The sequence below is a fragment of the Rousettus aegyptiacus genome, unplaced genomic scaffold, assembly GCF_014176215.1.
Source record: "Rousettus aegyptiacus isolate mRouAeg1 unplaced genomic scaffold, mRouAeg1.p scaffold_m13_p_7, whole genome shotgun sequence".
In the NCBI taxonomy this organism is placed as follows: Eukaryota; Metazoa; Chordata; class Mammalia; order Chiroptera; family Pteropodidae; genus Rousettus; species Rousettus aegyptiacus.
This window is the reverse complement of record NW_023416310.1, coordinates 105,905,241-105,920,763: the sequence shown is the minus strand read 5'-3', so window position 1 is coordinate 105,920,763 and position 15,523 is coordinate 105,905,241. Positions and strand designations below refer to the sequence as shown.

The following is a 15,523-nucleotide window of genomic DNA, read 5'->3' as shown; positions in this document are numbered from 1 at the left end:
TGACTCTTGGGCAGCTTCTACGTTTTAGCTATTGTGGTTAACAGTACTATAAACATTAGTGTTCAAATATCTGTTTGAATTCCTGCTTTCAATTCTTTTGGGTATATATCTAGAAATGGAATTGCTGCATTATGTTTAAACTCTATGTTTAACATTTTGAGAAGCTGCCATACTGTTTTCCACAGTGGCTAACCATTTTTCATTCCTACCAGCACTGCATGAGGGTTCTAATTTCTTCACATCTTTGCCAACATTTGTTTTTCACTGTTTCTTTTTTTTTTTTTTAGGTGAGGCAACCCTTGGTTGACCTCACAGGTTGCAAGGACCTTGTCATCTTACAATCCCTTATTTTTTATTTTTTTATGCCTACAGCACCTGGTCTTCCTAGGTGGTCTTCCATCCAAATACAAACCAGGCCCAACCCTGTTTAGCTTCCGAGATAGACAGGATTGGGCTTGTTCAGGGTAGCATGGCTGTAGACTTTACTGTTTCATTTTTGAAGAGTATTTTTGCTGAGTATAGAGTCCTAACTTGATAGATGTATTTTTTCCACTAATTTAAAGTGCTATTTTTTCATTCTGTTCCATTCCACATCTGTTTTCCAGTTTCTGTTGAAATATTTGTCATCAATTTTATTCTTGTTCCTTCGATGATAATACATCTTTTTTTATATGACTTTTTAAAAGATTTTACTCTTTATCATTGGCTTTTAGCAGTTTGGTATGATATGCCCTTATAGTTTGTTATATTTATTTATTTAATTGTCTTTATCCTGATTGGGGTTTAAGAGCTCCTTGAATCTATGGTTTTATATCTTTTGTAGTTTTGGGAAATTCTTAAAGAATATTTGAATTCTTGAAGAAAATATTTGAAGAAATCCAGTATTTATTCTTTAAACGTCCACTTTGAATAGGTACAAATGAGTTTTTTAAAAAATATTATTATGAAATAATTGATTTTTTCATTGATTCAAGCTGTTTTAATGTTTGATTAACAGTTATTTAATCCTTGATTTAATCATCTCCCCCCTCCTCTCCTTCTAAAACAATCCCAAATATATGGAAAAGTTGCAAGCATGGTACAAAGAACCTTTCTTGAACTATTGAGAAGAATTGCTGACCTGATGTCTGATCGTCCTCAAAACCTTAGTGTATGTTACAAACAAGGATATTCTCCAAAATTACTAAAATACAGCTATCAACATCAAGAAATCAACTATTTTAACTTTGCAATATAGCCATATAACGTCCTTTACAGAAAAAGAATCCAGCTTAGAATCATGTATTACTTTGTTATGTGTCTTTAGTTTCCTTCCCTCTGAAACATTTCCTTAGACTTTCCTTATCTCTCATGACCCTGACAATTTTGAATATTAAAGGCCAGTTATTTTGTAGAATGTACTTCAATTTGAGTTTGTTTAGTATTTCCTCAGGTTACACATCTTTGGTAGAAATATTAGAGAAGTGGTGCTGTGTTCTTTTCATTGTACCTTATCAGATAGTGTACAACTTTATTATGTTTCATTATTGGTGATGTTCACTTTCACCTTCACCTGATTTAAATGCTAGACTTGTCAACTGCAAAATTACCCTTCTAATTTATAATCAGTAAATATACTGCTTGTAATCAATAGTATATTGTGGGAAATTACTTTTAAGCCATGTAAATATTCTATACTTCATCAAACTTTCCATTTACAAATTTATTTACGAATGGGCTTATGGTTTCCTGTTTTATCCAGTGGCTTATAGTCAGTTACCAGAATTATTTTGATGCTCACATTGTCCCAGTGAGCTGGCTCCTTTGTCCTTTGATAAGTTCCTCATCATTCTTTGCACACTTTCTTGCTTTCTGGTATAACAAGATGCTCTAGGCTCATTTCATACTTTACCCGGCCAGCCTTGGAATCAGCCATTTCTCCAGTGAATCATGGATTATTTTAGTGGAGAATGGTCTTTAGAAGCCATACTCTGGGCACTGGGTATGCTCATTGTCACTGAGATGTTGCTGCTCCTTGGCCCTCTCAGTGGATAGAGCTAGGGCACCAATATCTTACTCAGATTCTCACATCCCTAAATGGAATACTCCTCCATGGGAAACTTCCTCGGCCATTCAGGCTCTAACTTCTCAAGCTGGTCTGGCCCATCATGTGGACAATCATCCTGCTCATGCTCTAAAGCTCTGCTAGGCCGCTGCTTTGCAGAGATGTTCTCCATTCCTTTAGGCTCCAACACTATGCTCTGGGCCACTGCAGATCTCCCTATCCCAGATGCGAGTGCCCATTTGATTTGCTTTATAACTGAATTGTTCAGGAAGGGAGGGGGAAAGAGGTGGAGAGGGTGGAAGAAGAAGAAGGAAAGGAATTATTATTCTTTTTGAGCCTCAAGTTTTTATAACTCTGGCTACTAACTGATCTATCATTCTAATAATTTTTTTCTTTTGGTCCTTTCAATATCACCCTATCAATCTTTGAAAGCTTCCTTGTTTTCTGGCACAAATATTATGGTCCAGGATTGTCTGTACTTTCTATGTACCAGACTTTGATTCAGCCATTTCTCTAAGGAGCCCTGTGTTTGTTCATTTTTAGTGGGCAATTATATTAGACACCACAATCTGAATGATAGAAGAAAACCATTGGTTAATGGGGAGACATTGCTTCTAGTCTATTTTGGTGAATAGAATTTAAAGGTACACATTAAAGATAATTAGTTCATGTTGGTGTTTCCCATTTAGTTTTAACATTAATGTTTTCATTTAATTTCCTTGATTTTTAATTGTATATTTTTCTTTCATTGAAAATCTTGGTTTATGACATCATTAACACAATTATTTCTTTGCTTTAACCTACAATATACGGACAAAGTCTAAAATACTGAATCTGAAATTACTACAAACAATAAAATTGCCAAGAAAAGCTTAAAATTTCCTTTTAGGTTATTTTGTTCTTGGGTTGTGTCTCACAAAGGATATGCAGTCAAAATGTGTTTTAAAGCCCTTGAAGTAAATCCTTCTTTATGTAGTTACCAATTTGATATTCAATTCAGTTCATTTGTTTCAATTTCAGGAATTTTAAAAAATTAGGTTTTTTTTTGACTTGGTGAAGTATGTACATGATTCAAAGGTCAAAACTACATTTCATCTATTTCTGCCTCTTTCCAACCACTTTATTCTTTATCCTCTAAAAGTAATCGTTTTTATTTGTTTATTTATCCTTTCATATTTCTTTTTGCAAATAAAAGCAAATAATTATATTATGACTCCCTCCTACCTTTTCTTAGAAATAAAATGTAGCATATTATATACATTTGATCTTTTTTGAAGGCTTTCTTGAGGCATAATTTATATACCATAAAAGTTACCCAAAGTGTATACTTTCATCATTAATAATACATTTACACAGTTGTGCAACTATCCTCACAATGTAATTTTAGAACCTCTCCATCATCTCCAAAAGAAATCTTGTACACTTTTTTATCACTCCCCATTTTCATTCTCAGCTCTAGGCAATTACTAATCTATTTTGTGCCTCTGTAGATTTGCATTTAGTTTTTTTACTTAGCACTGTACTCTGGGAGACCCCTATACACATCTATAAAGATCTTAAGTTTTGAAAAGCATAAACCTATTTTACTCATTTTAAATTTTTATTGAAGTATGACATACCTGTAGAAAGTATACAAATCATAAGTGTATGGCTTGATTAATTTTCAGAGCGTGAACACTCTGGTGTAACAAGGATCCAGATCAGAAATGGAACGTTATCAGCACCAAAGTAGCTCTTCTCGTGCCAACTTCCCATCACTACCCCCACCACCCTAAGGTAACGACCAATTTTACCTATTTTTGAACTTTATATCAATGGAATTATACAGTGCGTGTATGTATGTGTGTGTCTGCTTTCTCTTTCCCAATATTTGTGAGAATATTATTGCATGTCGTTGTGAGTTTGTTCATTCTCATTACTATGTAGTGTTCGATTGTGTAATATTCTGTAAATAAGTTACCCATTGAATCATAGATGGATATTTGAGTTGTTTCCAGCTTTTGACTATTATGCATAGTGCTGCTGTGAATATTCTTGTATGTTTCTTGATCCACTTTTGTATTTATTTTAGATTCATATTCACCTAAGAGTAGAATCAGTAGGTTGTATGCATATGTTCAACTTTGGGAGAAACTGCTTATTTCCTGAAGTAGTGCTGCCAGTTTGAACTCCTATCAACAGTTATTCCACATCCTCACCATCACTTGATGTTGTCTGTCTTTTTCATTTTAGCCTTAATGGTGGATATGTAATGTAATAAACTATGGTTTAAATTTGCATTTCCTTAATGATTAGTGCATCTAACTACCTTTTCACAGATTTATTTGCCATTTGGTATCCTTCGTGCCATGCATGTCTAACTCTTTCGTCCATTTTTCTATTGATTATCTGTCTTTTTCTTTCTTCCAAGCAAAAGGACACTGCATACAAATTCTTTGTGGAGAACATACACACCAAAACATCCTCTCCCGATCTGCTGCTTGACTTTTTCCACTTCTAAGTACATAATCTGATAAACAGAGTTCTTACTTATAATATAGTATATTTTTCTATTTTTTAATGGCTAATGCTTTTTGTGTCCTGCTTAATAAATATTTGCCTACTCCAAAGTTTTGAAGATATTCTCTTATGTTTTCTTCTAAAATTTATTGTTTTATCTTTCACAGATTAAAAACCACTTGCAATTGATTTTTGGGTATGGTATGAGATAAGAGATGAAGATCCACTTTTTTCCTCATGTGGACATTGATTTGATCCCACATCGTTTATTGAAAAATTCACATTTCCCCTACTGAGTTATTAACTTTGTCATATATTAGGTGGCCATATATGTGTGAGTTTGTTTCTGGATTCTCTACTCTGTGCAGATATTCTGCTTGTCTACTTTTGTGCCCAAACCATGCTGTCTTAATTACCGTAGCTTTATAATACAGCTCGAGGTTTAGTAGTGTATTTCCTAAAGCTTTTTTCTTCTTCAAGATTGCTTTGACAATTATATAAATTTAGAATCAGCTGGAAAATAACCTTAGGCAAGAATATTTTATTCATATTTTGTTTTTAGTACTTGGCATAGTGCCTAACAGAGTAAGCTCAATAAATATTTGTTTGATAAATGAATAAAGGAATTAGAATATAATTGCTGAAATATAAGCACTAGGAAGGTAAGGAATTTTGACTGTCTCTTGATGTGTCCCAAGCATCTAAAACAACTGTGTAAAAACCTTTAACAGCTCATAATGGGCACTGAATAAACATTGGGTAAATGAAGATAAGTAGGCATTTGTCTTTGGCTCTAGTCCCCTACTTACCTTTCAGCTTAAAGCTTAAATATATTTCCTCAGGAAAGCCTTCCCTAATAGCTTTGGACAAAGTTCTCTAGTTATATTCCATAGTTACCCATATTTTGTCTTCATAGCATTCAACAGGCTTGTAATTATTTGCATATGATTTTTTATTCCCTACTAGACTGATAGGGCCTGAATTTGTTTCATTTACTATATCCTTAGTACCTTGTATTAGAGTACATAGTTGGCCCTCAGTTATTATTAACTGATGGAAGAAGCAACTAAATGTCTTAGAATGGAGAATCAGGAAAATTCTGTAAGAGCAAGAGACATATTCTGAGCTTTGTAGGATGATTAAGAATTCTCTATATGGAGAAGGAGAGAAGGTTAATTCTAGATAATCAAAAAAATATGTAACATGGAAAGGCATCAGGATGTGTGACACTAGGAAATGACATCTGGAGCCTAGTATGCAGAATGATAGGAGTTGAACCTGGAAAGTTAGGTTGAGCATATTTTGCAAGAGCTGTGCTTATTCTGTGGGCAGTAGTGAGCTTTTAAATGTTTTTATGTAGAAAAATGATAGGATTGGATTAGTCTCTTACAAAAATAACTCTGCTGGTAGTGCATAAACTATGGCAGTAATCCAGGTCTGACATGAGAGGGGCCTCAGCCAAGGCAGGGGCAAAAGACAGGGTGGACCAAGTGTCTTCTGAAGTCAAGATTGTGCCCAGGGTGATGGTCCAGGAAACTTATAGCTTGTGGGAAATGGGTGGATAGTAACGCCATTAATTGAGACAAGGTATATGAGTAGGTATATAAGTTTTGAGGGGACGATAATGAATTTGAGGGTTTTCTCCCAATTTTTTTACTGTGGTAAAATACACATAGCATAAAACTTACTATCTTAACCATATTGAAGTGCCCAGTTCAGTGGTATTGAGTACATTTATATTGTGCAGCCATCATCACCATCGTCTCTAGAACTCTTTTCATCTTGTAAAATTGAAACTTTATACCCATTAAATAGTAACTCCTCATTCCTACCTCACTGCAGTCCCTGGCAACCACCATTCTACTTTCTATCTCTATAGATTTGACTACTTTAAGTACCTCATATAAATGGAATCATAGCATTTTTCTTTTTGTAACTGGCTTATTTCATTAGCAGAATATCCTCAAGGTTTATCCATATTGTAGCAGATTGCAGAATTTCCCTTCTTTTTAAGTTTGGATTTTCTATTGTATGTATATACCACATTTTGCTTATCTATTCTGTTGTCAATGGATACTTGGGTTGCTTGCATGTTTTAGCTATTGTGAATAATGCTGCTATGAATATGGGTATATAAATATCTCCTTGAGACTCTGTTTTAAATTCTTTTGGAGATATATATACACAGAAGAGGAATTGCTGGGTCACACGGTAATTCTATTTTTAATTTTTTGAGGAGCTCCACACTGTTTTCCATAGTGGCAATATCATTTTACATTTCTGTCAACAGTGCACATGTTCCAATTTCTCCATATCCTCACCAACACTTGTTATCTCTTGTCTTTTTGATAATAGCTATTCTAACAAGGTGCTAGGTGATATCTCATTGTAGTTTTGATTTGCATTTTCCTGATGATTAGTGATGCTGAGCACCTTTTCATGTACCTATTGGCTATTTATATATTTTTGGAAAAACGTCTATTTAGATGTTCTACCCATTTTTAAATCAGATTATTTGCTTTTTTTTTTTTGTATTGTGAGTTTTTTATATATTTGGATTTATATATTTTGAGTCTCTGCTTTCAGTTCTTTTGTGTATATACCAGGGAGTGGAATTGCTAGATTTTATGGTAATTCTGTGTTTATCTTTTTGAGGGACTACCAAAGAGTTTCCCACAGTGGCTACGCCATTTTACATTCCCACTAGGAATGTAAGAAGTTCCAATTTCTCCACATCCTAGACAACACTTGGTATTTTCCATTTTTTAAATAACAACTGTCCTAATAGATGTGAAGTGGTATTTCATTGCGGTTTTAATTTGACAAATAATGTTGAGCATCTTTTCACATGTGAATTGACTTTTGTATATGATCTTTGAGACATGTTTATTCAAGACCTTTGTCTATTTTTGAATTGGGTTGTTTGTGTTTTGTTGTTGGTGAGATGAAAGAGTTGAAAAAAATATATTCTCAGAAATTAATTCCTTATCAGATATGTGGTTTGCAAAATTTTTAACCCATTTGTGGGTTGTCTTTTTACTCTCTTGATAGTGTCCTTTAACGTACAAAAGTTTTGAATTTTGATGAAGTCAATTTGCTTTTTGTTGCCTGTGCTTTAAATGTTATATTGAAGATATCATTACCAAATCTAAGGTTATGAAGATCATCACCCATGTTTTCCTCTAAGAGTTTTATAATTTTAGCTTTTAAGTTTAGGTCTTTGATTGTTTTGGAGTTAATTTTTATACATTGTATAGGTGTCTAACTTCATTTGCTTTTATGTGATTATCTGTTCTCTTTTTTTCTGGTTGAAAGATGATTTTTCTCCATTGCATGGTTTTAGAAATATCCAATTTTGGTCTCAAGGTTGTTGGGTTGAAATCAATTGATTTTAGATGTATGGTTTTATTTCTGGACTCTCAGTTCTATTCAGTTGATCCATATGTCCTTTTCCCAGTACCACACTGTCTTGATTATCATTGCTTTGTATCATTGCTTTGTTGTGAAATAGGCAAGTGTGAATCTTCTTTCTTTTTTCTTCTCTTTCAATATTGTTCTTGCAATTCTATATGAATATCAACATTAGCTTGTCAATTTCTATAAAGAAGTCCACTGCGATTCTGATAGGGATAGTGTTGAATTTGGAGATCAGTTTGGGAGTATTGCCCGTATTAACAGTCTTAAGTCCTTTGATAGTGAACATGGGGTATTTTCCCAATTTTTAGATCTTTGATTTCTTACAACAACATTTTATAGTTTTCAGAGTATATGTTCTCTATGTCTTTTTTTTTAAAGTTATGCCTAAGTATTTTATTCCTTATGATGTATTATAAATGATATTGTTTTCTTAATTTCATTTTCAGATTTTTCATTGCAAGCGTATTGAAATACAATTTGTTTTTGTATATTGATCTTGTATCCTGCAAACTTGCTGAACTCATTTGTTAGTTCTAATAGTTTTTTTAAAGGATGTCTTAGGAATTTATATACACAAGATCATGTCATCTGAAAACAGAGATAGTTTTATTCTTCCTTTCCAACATGGATGCCTTTTTAAATTTTTATCTTGCCTAATTACCCTGGCTAGAACCTCCAATATAATGTTGCATAGAAGTAGCGAGAGTGGACATTATTGTCTTGTTCCAGATCTTTGAGGAAAAGCATTCAGTTTTTTACTGTTAAGTATGATATTAGCTGTGGGTTTTTCTTAAATGCCCTTTATTATGTTAATTTCTTTATATTCCAAATTCGTTGAGTTTTTAATCATGAAAAAGTGTTGGATATTGCCAAATGCTTTTTCTATGTCTATTGAGATTGTCATGTGGTTTATCAAGTTTTACTAATATGGTGTATTATATTTATTGGTTTCCAGATTATTAAACTAAATTTGCATTAGTAGAATAAATCCCAGTGGGTTGTGGTGTATGAATTTTTTTATAAGGTGCTGGATTTGGTTTGCTAGTATTTTGTTGAAGATTGTTACGACCATATTCATAGGAGATATTGATCTATAGTTTTTTTACATATAGTTTTTTCGATATAAGGGTAATACTAGCCCCATAAAATGAGTTAAGGTATTCCCTCTTCTATTTTTGGGAGAATTTTGAAAAATTGTTATTATTTATTCTTTAAATGTTTTGTGATGAAGACATGGCTAAGCAGGGTTGGGACTTTTCCTACGTGGACATTTTTTGGATTACTGCTTCAATCTCTTCACTTACTATAGATTACTCAGATAGTCTATTTCTTCTTGAGCCAGTTTTTGTTTTGTATCTTTCTAGGAATTTGCCTATTTAATCTAATTTATCAATTTTGGCCTATGATTGATCATGGTATTCTTTTATAGTCCTTTTTATTTCTATAAAGTCAATAATAAAGTCCCCTCTTTCATTTCTAGTAATATAAGTCATCTCTGTTTTTATGTTAGTACTGCTTTCGCTGCATTTCATAAGTTTCTGTATGTTGCATCTTAATTTTCATTCATCTCAAAGTATTTTCTGATTTCTCTTTTAGTTTCCTTTTTGACTCATTGATTGGGAATGCATTGTTTAATTTCTCTGTATTTGTGAGTTTCCCCAATTTTTTCTCTATGGAGTTCTAATTTCTTCCCATTTTGGTGGAGAACATACTTTGAATTATTTCTGTCCTTTTAAATTTTTGAGGTTTTTTTTTTTTGTTTTTTTTTTTTTTTTTTTTTTTTTTGGTATGGCCTAGCATAAGAACTACCCTGGAGAATGTTCCATGTTCCCTTGAGAAGAATGTATATCCTGTTGTTGAGTGGAGTGTTTATAGTTGTCTGTTAGGTCTAATTGCCTTGCAGTTTTGTTGAAGTCTTCTTTTCCTTGATCATCTGTGTAGTTGTTTTATCCATTATTGAAAGTGGGGTATTGGAGTGTCCAAATTTTATTGAGTCGTCTATTTCTCCTTTCATTTCTCTGTTTTTGCTTCATGCATTTTGGTGGTCTGTTATTAGATGCCTACATGTTTGTAACTGTTATATTGACTTTTTTTTACTATAAAATATCCCTCTTTGTCTTTAAAGTCTATTTTGTATACCATTATTGCCATTCCAGTTTTCTTATGGTCACCATTTGCATCACATATCTTTTAACGTCCTTTACTTCTAGTTTATTTGTGTATTTGAATATAAAGTATGTTTCCTAGAGTTAGCATACAATTAGATCATGTTTTTAATCCAGTCTGACAATTTCTTACTTTTGATTGTATTGTTTAGCCCATTCACATATTATTACTGATTTATCTGCCATTTTACTTTTTGTTTTCTGCGTGTCATGTGTCATGTATTTTTTGTTCCTCTATTCTCCTTTAATGATTTTTGTTTTGCTTATTAAGTGAAGATTTTCTGTAGTAGCATTTTAATTTCTTTATTGATTTTTCCAATGGTTGCTCTAGGGTTTATCATATATATCTTAACTCATCAGAATCAGCTTCAGCTTCTGATACTAGCTTATTCCAGTGATATAGAAATGCTATTCCTATATAGCTCTTTTCCTTTTTCTCTCTCTTTTTTTTTTTTGTGGTATGATTGTTACACATGTCACATCTACCAATGTCGTAAATCTGAAAACATGTTATAATCATTACCATCTCTAGTCATTTCCTTAGCCCAACAGAGTTTTGCTTTCACCTATTTCTTTTTGCTGTTATTAGCAAATCTATAACATATATTACATTTCTATATGTTAAGGTACCAATAATACATATGTCTACGGCCATGTCACCGTGAACAAGCCCCATTCTGTCTGATCTTGTAAGCTAAGCAGGGTTGGGCCTGGTTAATACTTGGATGGGAGACTACCTAGGAAGACCAAGTGCTGTAGGTATAAAAAAAAACAACAGAAAAACAATATGTACATATTATATTATGCGATGTTTTTATATCATTTAAGAAAAGAAAATGTTTATACTGTCAAATTACATAATTGCTTTTACCAATTTTTTCTTTTTTCAGGAGTCACTTGCTTTCAGTCTGAACAACTTCCTTTAATATTTACAATAAGGTGAGTCCACTATCAACAGTTCTCTCAGTTTTTATGTTTTTTTTTTTTAAATCTCGGAAAATCTCTATTTCTTTTCCTTTCTGAAAGGTAGCTTTGCTGGATAATTCAGATTTTGTGCACTATAAATATCTTAGTGCCTTCTGGCCTCCATTGTTTCTGCTGTGAATCTTATTGGGGTTCCTTTTTATGTAAAGTATCATTTTCTCTTGCTGCTTTCAGAATTTCCTCCTCGTCTTTGACTTTCAGCCTTTTTACTATGAAATGTCTGTGGACATTTTTGAGTTTATCCTACATGGAGTTCGTTGTGTTTCCTAGATGTATAGGTTATTATTTTTCAGTGAATTTGGGAAGTTTTCAGCCATTAATATCTTCCTTTCCTTTCTCACACTCTTCTCCCCTTCTGGTACTCTATTTATGTTTGTTGGTGTGCTTAATGATATCTCACATTTCTTTGATGTTCTGTTTATTTTTCATTATTTTTCCCTCTGTTTTTCAGTTTGCATAATTACTGTTGATCTATCTTTAAGTTCGTTTAGTCTTTCTTCTCATAGTTTATAATTACTGTTATGCCCCTCTAGTGAATTTTTAAGATTTTAGATGGTATATTTTTCAACTCTAGATTTTCCTGTTGGTTCTTTTAAAATAATTTTTATTTCTTTAGTGCTATTCTCTATTTGATGAGAATGTCATCATACCCTCCTTTACACTTTAATTATTGTTTTTTTTGTTGTTATTGTTCTGTGAATATGTATATAATGCCTACTTTAAAGTCTTTTTTGGATATATCTGACATCTGATTGCTTTCAAAATTTCTGTTTGTGCCTACTTTTTTACCATTGTATGGATCATACTTTCCTGTTTCTTCACATGTCTTACAAATTTTTTGTTGGAAACGGGCTATTTTAGATAATTTATAATAGCAATTGTTATAGTTAATTTTATGTGTCAACTTGACTGGGCCATTGGATGTCTATATATTTGGTCAAACATTATTCTGGGTGTTTGTGTGAGGATGTTTTTATTTATGATTAACATTTATATTGGTAGACTGAATAAAGCAGATCACTCTCCCTAATGTTCTTTGACCTTAATCAGTTGAAGGCCTGAGTCAGACAAAAAAGCTGAGCTTTCCTGAGTAAGAGAGATGGCTTCCTTTCTAACTGCATTTGAACTGGGACCTTGGCTTTTTTCCTGCCTTCATACCCAAACCAAAACATTGGCTCTTTCTGGATCTCAAGCCTGGCCAACAGGCCTTTGGATGAGAATCACACTATATTAACTCTCCTGATTCTCTTGCCTTTGGGCTTGAAGTGGAAGTAAAAAGATCAGTTCTCCTGAGTCTCTAGCTTGCTGACTCACCCTTCAAATCTTGTATGAACCAATTCATTATAAGTCTGTCTGTCTGTCTATCTAACTGTAACAATCAATTTGTTTACCTATCAACCTGTCTATATCATATTGGTTCAATTTCTCTGGAGAACCCTAATATAGCAATTCTGAGTACTGGTCTCCCCAGCTCTCTAGGAGTTATTGTTATTTGTTTGTTTAGTGATAGGTTGGATTACTTTAGTGAAATTTACTTTCCACTGCCTGCCCCTTATCAGTGTTAAGTCTCTGATGTTGCTCCTCAGGGAAGTGCAGCTTTGGATATTTTAGTCACCCTGACATGACAGTGATTTTCATAGGACTCTCTTCTTCTCTTTTCCTGATGGTACCCAGCTGTTAAACTCCTCGAATTTCCAGCTGATTGCTATTATTTTCAACAATGCCCTGGGGCATAAATTGCTCTACAAAATAATTCAGTGATATTCTGCCTCCTTTGAAAGAATAAGCCAGTGTTTGATATTTGTTCTGACTCTAGAGAGCCGGGCTCCTACCAGCTGTCTTATTTTCTGTTTTTTTTTTTTTTGTTTTTGTTTTTTTTTTCCTGCACACTAGCTGGCGTACAGTTTATCCTATATCTGGATTCTTCTCAAAACAACCACTGCTGTTCTTGTGAGCACCCTTGGGCTTGACTTTGGGAAGCGATTAGGAGCTATGTTCTCTCCTCCAAACCGTGCCTGCTTCCCCCGCCACCCTCCCACCTCTTGCAAAATCTCTAAGCCAACTCTGGAGCAGCTCAAGATGGGAACAATGGCAAGATTTTCTGAGTGACATTTCCTCTCTAGGGTATGAGGATCTGGTATTGTGGGAGAAAAGCAGCCTGAGGACCTCCTGACTTGTTTATCCTGATGTGGGATTACTCTCTCTCTCTCAAGCTGGGGCATAGGTGATCAGGGCCTAGTATTCTCAGTGTGCTGCATCCAAGTTAGAGCCTCTACTCTATTAGCGGGGGTTGGGATGAAGAAGAGAGCCCCAATTTCTTCACCATGTTGATCTGGGACTTAGCCTCAGCAACAGGTAGCTGGGGACAGAATGAGAAATGGTGATGTTTTGCTCCTTTTGGAAGAAAGCCCTTGGACTGTGAGCTGAGAAGGGAACCCTGTGTTCTTGGCTTGCAGCAATCTGGAGAGGAAGTGATCGCTATCTCACTGAGCTGAGAGGGAGAAGAGAGGGAATGATCTTGGCTCAAATGCCAGATTCTCACCTTTCTTACTGAATTTTTGTAGCTTTTTTTTTTTTTTTTTTTTGGTTTATATTTCTTCATGTACTGTTTGCCCTAGTGGCTTGAAATGGTTGTTTTTATATAATTTTCACTACTTTTATTAGGGGTGTGTTGTAGGTCAGTGGAACTCTTCACTCTATTGTGCTCTAGATCGACCACTGAATAGATGTCTTTTATGGTACATTTCAGTGAAGTTGTTTTTAAAAAGCAAGACAAACTATCACATTGTTGTGTCAGGATTGAGGGGTTGTAGTCATTGGCTTCTAGCTGTGGTCACCCTTCCCTTTTCTCTTGTACATGGATTTCATTAAATAATGAAAGTCTTATTCTAAAAGAAGATTCCAAGTCTAAATCATCTACTAATTCCACATTTATTCTTTCTTTGGCACTTATGTACAAATTGTCTATTAGCTGTTGTATTGTGTAAGGATCTCTTGGGAATTTATTATCTTTAGCTTATCCTTACTCGATAGGGTTCTTGCCACATTTCTGTAAGGTCCTCTATCTGAAATTCCCTGTGATAGTGTAATAACTTGTTATTGTATTGCTCTATTGTGGCCTTTTCAAGTTAGCATTTCTCTCAAGGGTGAGCATTTGGACTTTCTAGTTTTTAGCTATAACATAATGTTTGACTATAATCATCTTTGTTCAAATCTGTTCTTTTCTCTTTTGAATCATCTCCTTGAGGTATATTCCCCAATGTGGTATTACTCAGATCGAGAGTATGATATTTTTTATGATTCCTGACAGCTATTGCCGGATTTCTCTGGAAAGATTATAGTTGTTTCTAGTGCATTCCTAATGTGGAAATATACTTATTTTCTTAGAATCCTGTTAGCATTGAGTTTTGTATGTTTTACTTGTTTTTGTTAATTTAATAAATGTACTGTGGGACTTTTATTTTGTATTTAATTATTAGTGATGCTGCACATTTTTTCTAGTGCTTATTTATTGTTAACATTTTTTGTGGGTTAACTCCTTGTGTTTGAGTCTCAACTTTGTTTATAACTGTGTAACTTTGGGCAAGTCACTAGTCACCTTTCCTCCCTGTGATTCAATTTCTCAAACTGTTAATTGGAAAAGTTGAACTAGATCAGTATTTACTTTGCTTGAGAGTAGAACTCTTTCTTTCAAACATGATCCTATACAGATTCCTAATTTTGGAAAGAGATAAAAGTGCTCATTTATTAATATATAGTTATAAGTTCAAAATTTTTATTTATAAAATCAATTAATTAGGACAATGAGGCAGTCCAGATAAAGACAAAATTTTGAAATCGGACATTAAAAGTAGCAATTGAAATCTTTGTATTGGAATCAACATATAGTTTACTCATCTCCTTTTAACTTTTTATTTTGGTACCATTTCAGGCTTACAGAAAACTTGACAGACTAGTATAAAGAGTTCCCATACGCCTTTCATTCAGATTTCCCAGATGTTAACAGTTTACTGCTTTAGTTCTATTGTTCTCTCTACATCTGCTTTATATATTTTTTTTGAACAACTGGAGATCAAATTGCAGATGCAATGTCACTTTGCCTCTTTAAATACTTCAGTGTGTATATCTTAAAAACAAGGACATTTTCATACATAATTACAGTATAGTTATCAAAGTAAAAGATTATATTGACACAATAGTATTATCTAATCTATAGATCTTATTCAGATATCACTAACTGTCCCAATAATTTCCTTTATAACAAAATAAAATTCTAGATTATATGTTCCATTCAGTTGTCATATCTCTTTAGTTTCCTTTAGTCTGGAAGAATTCCTCAGCTTTTGTCTTTTATGCCACTGATGCATTTAAAGAATACAGACCAGTTATTTTGTAGACTGTCCCTCAGCTTGGG

General features: G+C 33.6%; 1 protein-coding gene and 1 pseudogene across 2 annotated transcripts in view; one reads left to right on the top strand and one right to left on the bottom strand.

The window, feature by feature from the left end:
• UIMC1 (ubiquitin interaction motif containing 1) overlaps positions 1-15,523 on the top strand; it is a 105,317-nt gene that overhangs the window by 2,487 nt on the left and 87,307 nt on the right. Inside the window, exons 2-4 of one of the 2 annotated variants that reach the window (XM_016158307.2) lie at positions 3,712-3,820; positions 4,455-4,544; positions 11,016-11,064. The gene's annotated coding sequence lies outside the window, so the exon portion shown is untranslated. The remainder of the gene's footprint in view (positions 1-3,711; positions 3,821-4,454; positions 4,545-11,015; positions 11,065-15,523) is intronic. The other variant, XM_016158308.2, reaches the window with a different exon arrangement.
• On the bottom strand, positions 364-481 carry LOC118605702 (annotated as a pseudogene).